The sequence below is a fragment of the Tenrec ecaudatus genome, unplaced genomic scaffold (assembly GCF_050624435.1).
Source record: "Tenrec ecaudatus isolate mTenEca1 unplaced genomic scaffold, mTenEca1.hap1 Scaffold_2298, whole genome shotgun sequence".
Classification (NCBI taxonomy): domain Eukaryota; kingdom Metazoa; phylum Chordata; class Mammalia; order Afrosoricida; family Tenrecidae; genus Tenrec; species Tenrec ecaudatus.
The window spans coordinates 69134-81652 of NW_027458507.1; positions in this window are offsets into that span (position 1 = coordinate 69134).

The following is a 12519-nucleotide window of genomic DNA, read 5'->3' on the forward strand; positions in this document are numbered from 1 at the left end:
TCATCTTCTCACACTGATGAATTTCAGTCTTAAATCAAAGGGCTCCTGATGAGTTTGAATGAAAGCCCAGTTTACAAACTCCAGTGAATGTAGCTTCCACATGGATTCTTTCTGGTGTGGCCTATGAAAGATATTGTGTGCCTCCAAAGAACAATATTAAGTCCACGAGTCTGTAGCACACACCCTGGATTACCAAGAGCTGGATAGAAAGTAGGTCCAAAAGGTCCAATTAAGTGGGCCTCTACTCAAGTACTCCCTCAACGCAATAACACTTTGTTCTAGTCACCTGGCATTCTGTGATAACCTTCCCGCCAGAATTGCTGAAGACAAATGGGTGCATAAGCAAATGTAATGAAGAAAGGTGATGGTGTCCAGCAATGCAAAGATATACTCTGGGGTCTTACAGGCTTGAAGATGAACAAGTGACTCTCTCTAAGAAGCAACAAAGCCCACATGGAAGAAGCACACCAGCTTGTGTGATAAAGAGGTGTCGAAGGGATCAGGTATCTGGCATCAAAGACCCAGAACAAAAAGCCTTATTGATGTGATTGAGGGGGAGGGTGGACTGGAGACCCCAAACCCATTTGTAGACAGCTGTGAGAGTAGTGGTAACAAGAGGGGGCACTGATCACAATGTAACCCCTCCTTGGGCATGGGCAGTAGAAAAGAGGGTAAAGAGAGACCTCGGACAGTGTAAGACATGAAAAATTAATAACAATTTATGAATTATTAAGAGTTCGTGAAGAAGGGAAGAGGGAAAAATGAGGAGCCCATGCCAAGGGCTCAAGTAGAATGAAATTGTTTTGAAAATGATGATGGCAACAATGAACAAATGTGCTAGACACAATGGATGGATGCATAGATTGTGATAAGAGCTGTATGAGCCCCCAAGAAAATGATTTTGATCAGAATTGTGTTCTATCTATAGATTTATTGCTTTCAGTAATATTCACATTTTGATTTTTCTGTAGTTTCCTTTGTACAGGTCTTTTGTTTCTTTGGTTAAGTTTATTCCCAGGTATTCATCTTTTGTATGGATATTATAAATGATATTGTTTTCTCTTTTTTTATTTTTTTTCTTGATGTTTTTATTTTGGAGCTCTTCAATAGCATATTAAAATTGATTTCTGCTTATTAATCTTGTATGCCATTACTTTAACAGATTCGTTAGTACTTTCCAACAATCTTTCTGTGGAGTCCTTGGGGCTCTCACTATGTAAAATCATACTATCTGCAAATAGTGACAGCTTGACCTATTTTTTGCCCAATTATATTCCTTTTATTTTAAAATTTTTTTGCTGTCTGTCTGGCTAAGATGTTTATTGTAGTACAATGTTGAATAAGAATATTGATGAGGGACACTCTTATCTACTTCCTGTTTTCATTTTTTCTAAATGATCGTGATCAGGTTTTGAGGATTATGCTCATTTCATAGAATGCGTGTGGGAGTTTGCTGTCAGTTTCTATATTTTGGAATAGTCTGCACAGAATTAGTTATGGCTCTTCCCTGAATACTTGCTAGCATTCTCCTGTGAAGGCAACATACATACTTCTTTAGAATCTTTCTTGGTTGGAAGTCTCTTGGTGACCTCTAATTCTTCTTTTGCTCTACATGTATCTTTTTATTTCATTTGGATCTTTTGTGATGGCACCCTTTTCATCTCAAATTCTAGATATTTGCATCTTTCTTTTCCTTTGTTAAGTTTTCTAGCAGTTTGTCGATTTTGTTAATCTTTTCATAACCAACTTTTTGTCTTGTTGATTTCTCCCCCATTTTTCAGTTCATTTATTTCTGCTTCAATTTTTATTAGTTCTTTCCCTTTATTGTTGAAGAACTTATGTGGTTTCCCTCTTTCTACTTCTTGGAAGTGTTTTATTAGTATTGGTTTTGGATTTCTCTCATATTTCGTGTGTGTATTGATTGCTATAAATTGACTTCAGATAACTGCATTTGTTGTATCCGAGTTTTTGGTATGATGTGTTATAGGTTTGCTTGTTTTAAGGAGTTTCTTAATTTCTCGTTTTCGTTTACTCTAGTGTCCAGTCATTTTGAAATGGTATGTTGTTCAGTCTCCATGTGTTTGTCTTTTTGTTCCTTTTCTTTCTGTTGTAGATTTCCAGTTTTATAACATTGTGATCTGAGAAAATGAATTGTTGAATTCAAAATTCCTTTATTTTTTCCTCCTCAGGAAATAACCTTTATTTCTCCCTTGTATTTGAGGGATATTTTTGTTCAGTATAATATTCTTGGCTGGCTTCCTTCCGCCCCACCCCCCCTTCCACCCGTCACAATTGTATATATGTCATTCCATTGTCTTCTTGCCTGCAGGTCTTTTGCTGAGAAGTCTGAATTTATCCTTTTCAACTTTCCTTTGTAGATGACTTTTCCTTTTTCTCTAGCTGCCCTCAGATTCTCTCCTTTTCTTTATGTCTTGATGTTTTCTCTTTGGTTGTCCATTCTTCTCAGCTTGTTGAATAGTGTGTTGAAATTTTCTTCCATGGTTTCTTGTACTATTCTCTGTAGATTTTTTTTTTGGTGGTGTTCTTTTCCCAGCATTTCTTTTCTTTTTTCTTTTCTTAGATGGGTTCTTATGATAGTGTCCTACAGGATTTATTTGGATGCTTCCGGGTTTTTTTGTTGATTGCTTCTCTTGTCTACTGTCGTGAGGGTAATTGTCTTCAAGCTCATTTATTTTATTTTCCTTTTCCATTTTATTCCTCTAGCCTTTTACTATGTTGCCTAATTCAGTTATCTCATTGCTTGTCTTCTAGAATCCTTTGGTTTAAGGATTTTAGTTTCTCAATTTCTTCTGTTTTTCTCATGAACATTCCCCAGATCTCTTGACCTAAGCATCATTCTTCTGAATTCTGTTACTGGTGGTTCACAATCACATCTTCAGACTATTCCATTGGTTTGAGTGCTACTTGGTTGTTCATGTTTGTTTTTCTTGAATTTGGAAGCTTTCTGTGCTTGACTGCTGTTTCTTCAGCATTGTGGTGTGTGAGCTGCTGGTCATACAGAGGTAGAGTTTGTCTAGTGACACAGGTGAGTTCTAATAGGAGCTGGAAAACATACAGTGGTGAAATGAAAAGAAGGGGAAAGGTGCCTAAGTGGGGATAGTGGCTGGGAAAAATAGAATAAAATAAAAGTAATGATAAGAATAAAGTAATGATAGTAATAAGTGACTGTGAATAAGCCAACAGACTTGCAAAAATAATGGGAAAATATTTTCAGAGGGGTAATCACAATAAGGAGCTCTGGTCATATAATGGTTATGTATTGAGTTGTAATCCGAAAGGTCAACATTTTAAAACCACCAGCTGCTCCGCCAAAAAAAGGAGACTTTCTATTCCCATAAACAGTTACAGTCTCAGAAACTCACCGGACAGTTTTACCCTGTCCTATAGGATCACTGTGAGTTGACACTTGCGGGCAGAGAGTTAATCTCAATTAATAGGTTTCATGGAAAGATATTTAACGAGAGAACAGCAAGAAAATAGAAAGATAATTGATAGAAGTACAAGGATCAAAAAAAAAGACTTGGGTATGGTTGTGGGTACCAGATTCTGCTATTGTGGCAATGTGAATGAATGTGAGCATATCTGTGCACTTAGGAGGTCCTGGAAAGCCCATGCTAGAGTGGGTATGCTGGGATACACAGACCTGTCTCTTCCTGGGAGGAATGTGGATTCTCAGGAGGGTGGAGTCACTCCAGAAGAGGAAGTAGGAGATCAAAAAAGAGAGAGAGAGAGAGTATTAAAATAGAACAAAAGTACAAAATCCAAAAATATATATAATAAAGCTACCTTGTGGGTGGGGATTCCTGCTCTTTTAGTAGTCTGTGTGTACATGTATGCGGTATCACGGCGCTGGCACACGGGATGGAATGCCTTGTAGAACAAAGCAGGAAAAGAGGAGGAAGATGGGGAAATGGTACAAAGCATACCTTGGGTACTGAGCATGTGTGTACCAAGCTGCCCAAGTGATCTGCTAGCTATCTGTGTCCCTAGAGGCCAGGGAGGTAGAGGGTTGGCTGGCTGACTGTCTTTTCTCAGGGGCCACGAAGAATCACGATGCTTGTAGAAGCAACTCATGTTGCTGCTCATCCGTAAAGGGGAGTCTGTCAGCAGGCCTTGCTGCTTTCCACTTTGAGAAACTTGGGTCAACTTGGCTTTTAAGTTGAATTTCTTGCTACCAGGAAGTGCAGAATCTCTCTCATAGTGGAAACTCTTTGGTAGTTGCTGAGCACATCTTCCCGGGCTTGTTATATGGTGGCCATCTTACCCCATTTTCTGTCTTTTTCTACTTGAGGTATTATAGTAGTATAGATGTATTTTTTTTCTCACAACAACAACCTTACATTATTTATTGTTAAACTTGATTAGGAAGCAAAAAAACAAGGAATAAACCAGATTATTTGCCGATTGAAGTTCAATTCATCAGATGGGGACAAAAATCTTAATTCATGATTTGAGCCTGGGAAAATGCGGCCATGCGTGCCATCCTTCAGGGGGCTCCTTACAGACCCAGCTTGGTTCTTCTCCAATGTCTTCTCTTGGAGTTGTACCTGATTTTATTACCGGTTTTCATTCGAATCCATTGGGGAATGGGCAGATTCTGCTTCTGTTTCTTGGCCAGGAATCTCTTGATCCTGAAAGTCTTATGAGATGACATGGTGAAGTCGGAGCACCACCACACTCGGGGTGGCAGAGAGACGGAGAGGTAGATGTATTTTTTAATATCATTTTACTAGGGGCTCTTACACCTCTTATAGAAATCCATATATCAATTGTATCAAGCACATTTGTACATATGTTGTCACCATTATTTTCAAAACATTTTCTAATTGAGGCCTTGGTATCAGCTCCTGTTTTATTTCCCTCCCTCCCTCCCTCACCCTCATGACTCCTTGTTAAATTATAAATTATTATTATTTTCATATTTTACACTGTCTGCAGTCTCCCTTTACTCTGTTGCTTGTCCCCTGCAGGTGGGGAGTGGCTTATATGTCGATCATTGTGACTGGTTTTCCTTTTCTCCCCTTCCTCTCCCATCTTCCCCTTCCCCTCATGGTATTGCTACTCCCATTACTGTTCCTGAGGGATTTATCTGTCCTGGATTCCGTGTACCAAGAGCTCTGATATGTACTAGGGTACATGTTCCTGTCAAGCCAGATTTGTAAGCTAGAACTGGGGTCAGGATAGTGGGGTGCCAAGGTCAATTAAAGAGCTAGAGTAGTGTGTATTTTGTTGGTGCTAAACTTCACCCTGACTGACTTGACCCTTCTGTGAGGAGATGTCCAATTGTTTACAAATGGGCCTTGGGTCTCCACTCCAAACCCCCCCCCCCCAATTCATATCTATATGATGGTTTGTTTTGGGTCATCTGATACCTGATCCTGTTGACACCTTGTGATCACACAGGCTGTGTGCTTCTTTCATGTGGGTTTTATTGCTTCCCTGCTAGATGGCCGCTTGTTTAACTTCAAGCCTTTAAGACCCCAAACACTGTATCTTTTCATAGCTAGGCACCATCAGCTTTCTTCACCACATTTGCTAATGCACCCATTTGACTTTAGCTATCATGTCAGGAAGGTGAGCATCACAGAATGCCAGGTTATTAGAAGGAAGTGTTCTTGCGTTGCAGGAGGACTTGAATAGAGAACCAATATTCATCTGCAACCTTGATATTAAACATAAATATATGAACATAGACCCATATCCCTATCATTATATAAGTATATTTTTATATATGTGTGTATATTTACACCTCTATAAATGTCTTTTGCCTCCAACAAACGATCCTTGAACTAACTACAAGTTTTCTTTCTTGATGTGTTTTGTTTTGTTCTTTGTCAGTGATTTGTTGTTGTTTTGTTGTCTGGTTGTATACTGTTGCTTTGTTTTCCTCTGTCTTATTTTCGTGTATGTTATTGTCTCCACAGGTCTGTCTAAATAAGACAGGCTGGATGAACTATCTGGAGGAAAAACAATGGACCGACAGTTCCGGGGGGGGCTTGGGATATTGGAAGTGGGGGGGTAAGGAAGTGGTGTTAACAAACCCAGGGACAAGGGAACAACATGGGACCCAAAATGGTAGTGAGGAGGGAGTGGCAGGCCTGGTAGGGAATGATCAAGGGTAAGGTTACATAAAGAAGAGGTATAGCTGTAACCCAGGTGGGGATGGAGCTTGGTAGTAGGGCAGGAGGAAAGTCAAGGGAGATGGAGGAAAGAGCTAGGAGTCAAAGGGCATTTATAGAGGTCTAGACAAAGACATGTACATGCAAATATATATATGAGGATGGGGAAATAGATCTATGTTTCTGTATTTATAGGTTTAGTTTTAAGGTGGCAGAAGGACCTTGGACCTCTACTCAAGCACTCCCTCAATGCATGAATACTTTCTTTTATTAAGTTGGCACTCTACGATGCTCACCCTCCCTACACAACTGCTGAAGCCAAAGTGCGTGAACAAGTAAATGTAGTGAAGAAAGCTGATGGTGCCCGGCTATCAAACGAGATAGTGTCTGGGGTCTTAAAGGCTTGAAGATAAACAAGCGGCCATCTAACTCAGAAGGCACAAAGCCCACATGGAAGAACACACCAGCCTGTGTGATCGCGTGGTCCTGAAGGGATCATTTATCAGGTATCAAAGAACAAAAAAATCATATCATTGGGTGCACACCTCCATGATACGATCACCAATGACAAACGGGTGCATAAGCAAATGTGGCGAAGAAAGCTGATGGTACCCGGCCATCAAAAGAGATAGTGTCTGGGGTCTTAAAGGCTTGAAGGTGAACAAGCGGCCATCTAGCTCAGAAGCAATAAAGCCCACATGGAAGAAGCACACCAGCCTGTGCAATCACGAGGTGCCAAAGGCATCATGCAATATATATATATATATATATATATATATATATATATATATATATATATATATATATATATATATATATATATATACCATAGTGAATGAAGGGGGAAGTGCAGAGTGGAGACCCAGAGCCCATTTGTCAACCACTGGAGATCCCCTCATAGAGGGGTTTAGGAGAGGAGATGGGTCAGTCAGGGTGCGATGTAGTACCGATGAAGAACACAGCTTTCCCCCAGATCCTGGATACTTCCTTCCCCCAACTACCATGATCCGAATTCTACCTTGCAGGACTCGATAGGGCAGAGGTTGTATGTACACTGGTGCATATGGGAGCTGGAGACACAGGGAATCCAGGGTGGATGATACCTTCAGGACCAGGGGTCTGAGGGGTGATACTAGGAGAGTGAGGGTGAGTGGGTTGGAAAGGGGGAACCGATTACAAGGATCCACATGTGACCTCCTCCCTGGGAGATGGACGGCAGAGAAAGGGAGGAAGGGAGCCTCCGGATAGGGAAAGATATGACAAAATAACAATCTATAAATTATCAAAGGCTCATGAGGGAGGGGGCAACCGGGGAGGGAGGGGGAAAAAAGAGGACCTGTTGCAAAGGGCTTAAGTGGAGGGCAAATGCTTTGAAAATGATTAGGGCAAAGAATGTAGGGGTGTGCTTTATACAATTTATGTATGTATTTGTATGGATTGTGATAAGAGTTGTATGAGCCCCTAATAAAATGTAAAAAAAAATGTCTTTTGCCTCCTTTCCTCCTCTATTTCCCTTTACTTTCCTCCTGTCCCACTATCATGTTTGACCTTCATTTGGCTCTCAGTAATTCCTCTTTCAGCTACATTGCACTTGATCTAACCCCACCAGGCATTCTACACCTTCCTCTCCATCAATTTTAGATCTCTTGTTGTTCCCTGTCCGTGGGTCTGTTGGCTCCCCTCCCCCTTCCCTAGCTCTCCCTTTCTATTATCCCCTGGAACCGTCGGTCCCATTTTCTTCTCAGGATTGTAGGATTTGAATTTTTCTAATATGGTTATAAAGTTCTTTCCTGTTGTTTTGTTTATATAGTGGATAACATTGTTTGTTTTTCTAATATGTAACCATCATTGCACCCTTGTTATGAATTCATGTTGGTCATGATGATTTACTTTACTGAGATATTTATTGTTGGCTTTATTAGGTAGGGTTTTGTTGAGATATTTTTACATTTATGTTCATAAGGGATATTGCTGTATTATTTTCTTTCCTGGCTATGTTTCTGTCTGATTTGGGTATAATGATTTTACAAGTTTCATAAAATGAATTTGGGGACTTTCCATTTTTATTATGTCCTACAATGGTTTGAATAAAATTGGTGTCAACTCTTCTTTGAATGTATTGGGAGTTTTTAATTGCATGACTCGTTTCTCTTTTCAATATGTATGTTTACTTTTCCTGCTTCAGTGTGTTCGTGTATGATAGATGGTGGTGTTGTTGCTGTTATTGGAAGGTGCTGTGGAGTTATTCCAACTCAGTGTTCCTATGGACAATAGAGCAAAACCCTGCTCCATACTGTGCAGTCCTCACTATTGTTCTTATCTTTGAGCCCAGTGATGCAGCTACTGTGTCAATCCATCTTGTTGAAGGTTTTCCTCGGTTCTAAAACCCGGTACTTTTATCATGCGTGGGACACGTCTCCAAGGTCTGTCTCCCTGGACAAAATGTCCAAAGTACATTAAACCAAGTCTCGTCATTTTCTGCTACAGAGCCTTCTGGATGCACTTTTTCTAAGACAATTTTTGTTTTCAGTTCCTCTTTTTAAGTAACTTATTTTTCCTCAATTGCTGTCAGGATTCCTGTCATTTGTAACTTTCATCATGATATGTCATGATTATTTTATTTCAGTCAGCCCTGCTTTTGGTTTGTTTAGCTTCATGAGTACATTTTTTACCATGTCATGATATATTAAGGAAGTTTCCTTCTCTCTGCTCTTTTGATTGTTTTGTTTGTTTCTTCCTGTTTTTTTGTCCAATCACACATAATGTACTTGATGTTGTCCCACAGAATTCTGTGATTTTCTCTAGATTTTCTTGTCTATTTTAAAAATTATTCCTTTACCAAATTAGGTTGAGAGATTTTCTTTAATCTCACTGATGAACTCTCTCTGATTCAATTCTAGTCCATTTGCTCTTTTTTAAAATTAAAAGATCATACTACTGGGGACTCAGTTAGTTTATTGTGCCAACCTGGCCGATAAACACATGTGGGGTTAATTGAAGGGCAGAGGGATAAATGGCTCAGTGAGCCTCACCTTTCTAGTTCTCGGGTCTCTTGCTTTGTGGTCACACCAGGGTGCAACTGCTTTCGCAGTTCCCTGCTTCAGCTTGCAAGACAGACTTCCTGCAAGACATCCCCAGGGAGAAGCCACATGAACGTACCCCGATGCAGCCCTGGGTGCTGGAGCACCCACGTGGAGACCCCTGCCAGCGCTGAGATGCTTACATATTCATTGACTCAGCTTTCCTCTGCAGTCGACATCATTGTGTCTGTTTTGTGAGATGGAGCAGGACTTTGTGGACTGTTATTGGACTAATGGGTTAATGTTGGACTTGTGGGCTTGGGCAGCACTGGGTTGGGATATTTTCTTGATGCGCACTTAACCTTTACATACAACTCTCTCTTATACACAAGTTGCTGTAGATTTACTTCTCCAAAGTACCTAGACTAATAAAGGGGCTCTTAGAGCTCTTATAACAATCAATACATCAATTGTATCAAGCATATTTGTACATATGTTGCCAAGATTATTTTCTAAACATTTACTTTCTATTTGAGCCCTTACTATTAGACCCCAGGGACTCTCAAGGGGCAGGATTGTACTAGGAGGCCAAGAGGTGCAGTCCTTATGCCCTTGTGATGATACTGGCCTTGCTGTGCCCCAGGGTCAGTTAGCCCCTAGGGCAAGGCAGGGCATGAAGTGAGACCAGTGTTAAGAGCTCCACTGGTGTAGGCAGTCCCCAAAGGAGAGAGGGCCACCGTTGATCCCAAACCCTAGCGAGGTGATCTCCTGGCTGTCTTTTCAGGCAAGTGGGGGAGATATGTCAGTTACGTGGGCGCTGACAGAAAATGAACCAGCCATGTGATGGACATGGGGCTTAGAGGAGCCAGCAGAGAGCAGGCTGCCACGGTCAGGCCTTATCAGGGGTTTAGAGGCCAGGGTCAAAATATCAGTCCCTCTTTTTCCCCTCCCTCCCCACCCCACCTTGACCCCTTGATAAATTATAAATTATTATTATTTTCATATCTTAACCAACCACTCTCTCCCATCACCCTTGGTTTCTGTTGATCGTCCCCCTGGGGTGGGGGTGTGGTTATGTGTCAATCATTGGAGTCACCTTTCTCCTGCCCTCCTGGTATCACTACTTCCATTGTTATTCCTTGATTCAGTGTGTGTCTCGAGCTCTTATCTGTATCTGTGTACATGTTCTGGTCTAGCCCGCAGTGAAAGGCAGGACTGGAGTCATGGTAGTGGGGGGTGAGGAACCTCAAGGAACCAGAGGAATATTGTATATTTCATTGGTGTTATACTGCATCCTAGTTGACTCATCCCTTGTGACCCTTTTGCAAGGAGATGTTCCATTATCTACAGATGGATTTGGAGGGGGGGTGTGGGGTGTGTGTGTGTGTGTTTTGCGTCTTCTGATGCCTGTTACCTGATCCCATCTCATGATCACACAGGCTGGTGTGCTTCTTCCATGTGGGTTTGTTTATCAGCTAGACAGCTGCTTGTTTAACCTCAAGCCTTTTAGATCCCAGATGCTATATCTTTTGATAGAAGAGGTACCATCAGCTTTCTTTTTTTTTTTAATATTAGCATGGTGTGTTTTATTTTTGCAGTACTTTCACATATCCTGCTCCAATTAGTGATACTTATTTTCCCCAGAGATAAAGAAAACAAGGGAATGGGTTATTAAGCTAAACTGAAATAAGGTATGAATAGCAAACTAGTAAATGTACAAGTAATTTTCTCACATAACACTTGATCACTAGAGTATGAATAGCAGCTTCTCCAACTCTGACACCAAGCGATTACATTTAATGCGATGGAAAGTTAATGTCCAAGCCTGGGTGAGCAGCATCTGACACTTGTCAGAGCCAGTCTTAGTTTTCTGTTGTTGTTGTGGTCGGGTGCTGTCGAACCAGCTCCACCTCACAGTGACCCTCTAGACAAGAGAGCACACCCCATCCAGTCCTGAACCATCCCCAGTATCGCTCTATTTTTGCATCATTGTTGCAGGCAATCCATCAGCTTTCTTTACCACATTTGCTTGTGCACCCATTTTGTCTTCACCGATCATGCCAGGAGGGTGAGCATCACAACATGCCAGGTTCTTAGAACAAAGTATTCTTGTATTGAAGGCAGGCCCTGAGCAGAGACCTAACGTCCATCTACTACATCAATGTCTTGCCATATATGATGTACATAGACCAATACCTCTATTTTTATGAATTAATGTATTTACATAGGTACACACTTATGCTTATACCTCTATCTATAGCTTTGCTTCCTAGATCTTTCCTGTTTCTTTTTACCTTTCTTCTACCTCACCATCACACTCACCCTTCTTCCACCTTAGTAGTTCTTCTCAGCTAAATTGCTGTTACCCCAACACCACCAGGATCTCTATGTCCTCCTCATTGTTGATTTTAATTCCTTAGTTGTTCTCCTGTCTTTGGCGTTGTTTGCTTACCACTCCCTTCCCCTGCCTCCTTCTACTCGCAAAGTCCTTTGCTCTTCTAATGCGTTATCTGTTTCTCTCATCTTAGTATTAATCTTCTGAATTTCTCTTTGCTGTGGTATACGGTTTCTAGTTTCAATTGATGTGTTGTTTTAGTGCTTTCCTGAATTACTCTAAAGTGTGTGTGTGTGTGTGTGTGTTCAGTTTTTCTTTAGCTTCGCAATCTTTCTTTTCTCCCGGTTCATTGATAGTATAAAAGTATAATTTTTAATAGTTTATCAGGTAATTTCAATGCCTTTTCTTCCTGAAAAAAGGTCTTCTAGCTCTATATTGGTCATGTGCTTCAGCTGTTCTGTCTTGTTTCTTCATATAAACTTAAATTGCCTTTGCCACTGAGATGTTGTAGTATTAGTGTTTTTGTGTTTAATTGATCTTAGTATTTGAGACTGCAGACACTCCACCTATCTAGTGGTTGTTGTAAAGGATAATTTGAGAATGTGTGTGGTACTGTTTGTTGTTATTATAGCACAGTTAGCAATGGTTTGTTTGGTGGTCTCACTTACGTAAAGATGATCAGGTGGTACAGGAGTATGTATTGTCTGTCACTGTATAGGTATGACTACAGTCATAGAGGTGGCTAGGCCTGCGATTGCTGTCCACTGTCAGGTAGAACAGGAAGGGACAAAAAAAATTGCCAACGAAGAAATAATTTTTGAAAAAGAAACCAGCAAGAGACAGCGGACAAACAAGAGCAAGTGAAAGGAATTTAATAACTAGAAGTGTGTGTGTGTGTGTGTGTGTGTGTGTGTGTGTGTCAAAAACCAAGGTAGAGAAAAATAAAAGAGAAGCTAATCAAAACATAAAAAAGGAAAGGAAGGGAACTGGAAAAGTAAATTAAAATGGAAAGAATAGAAGTAGA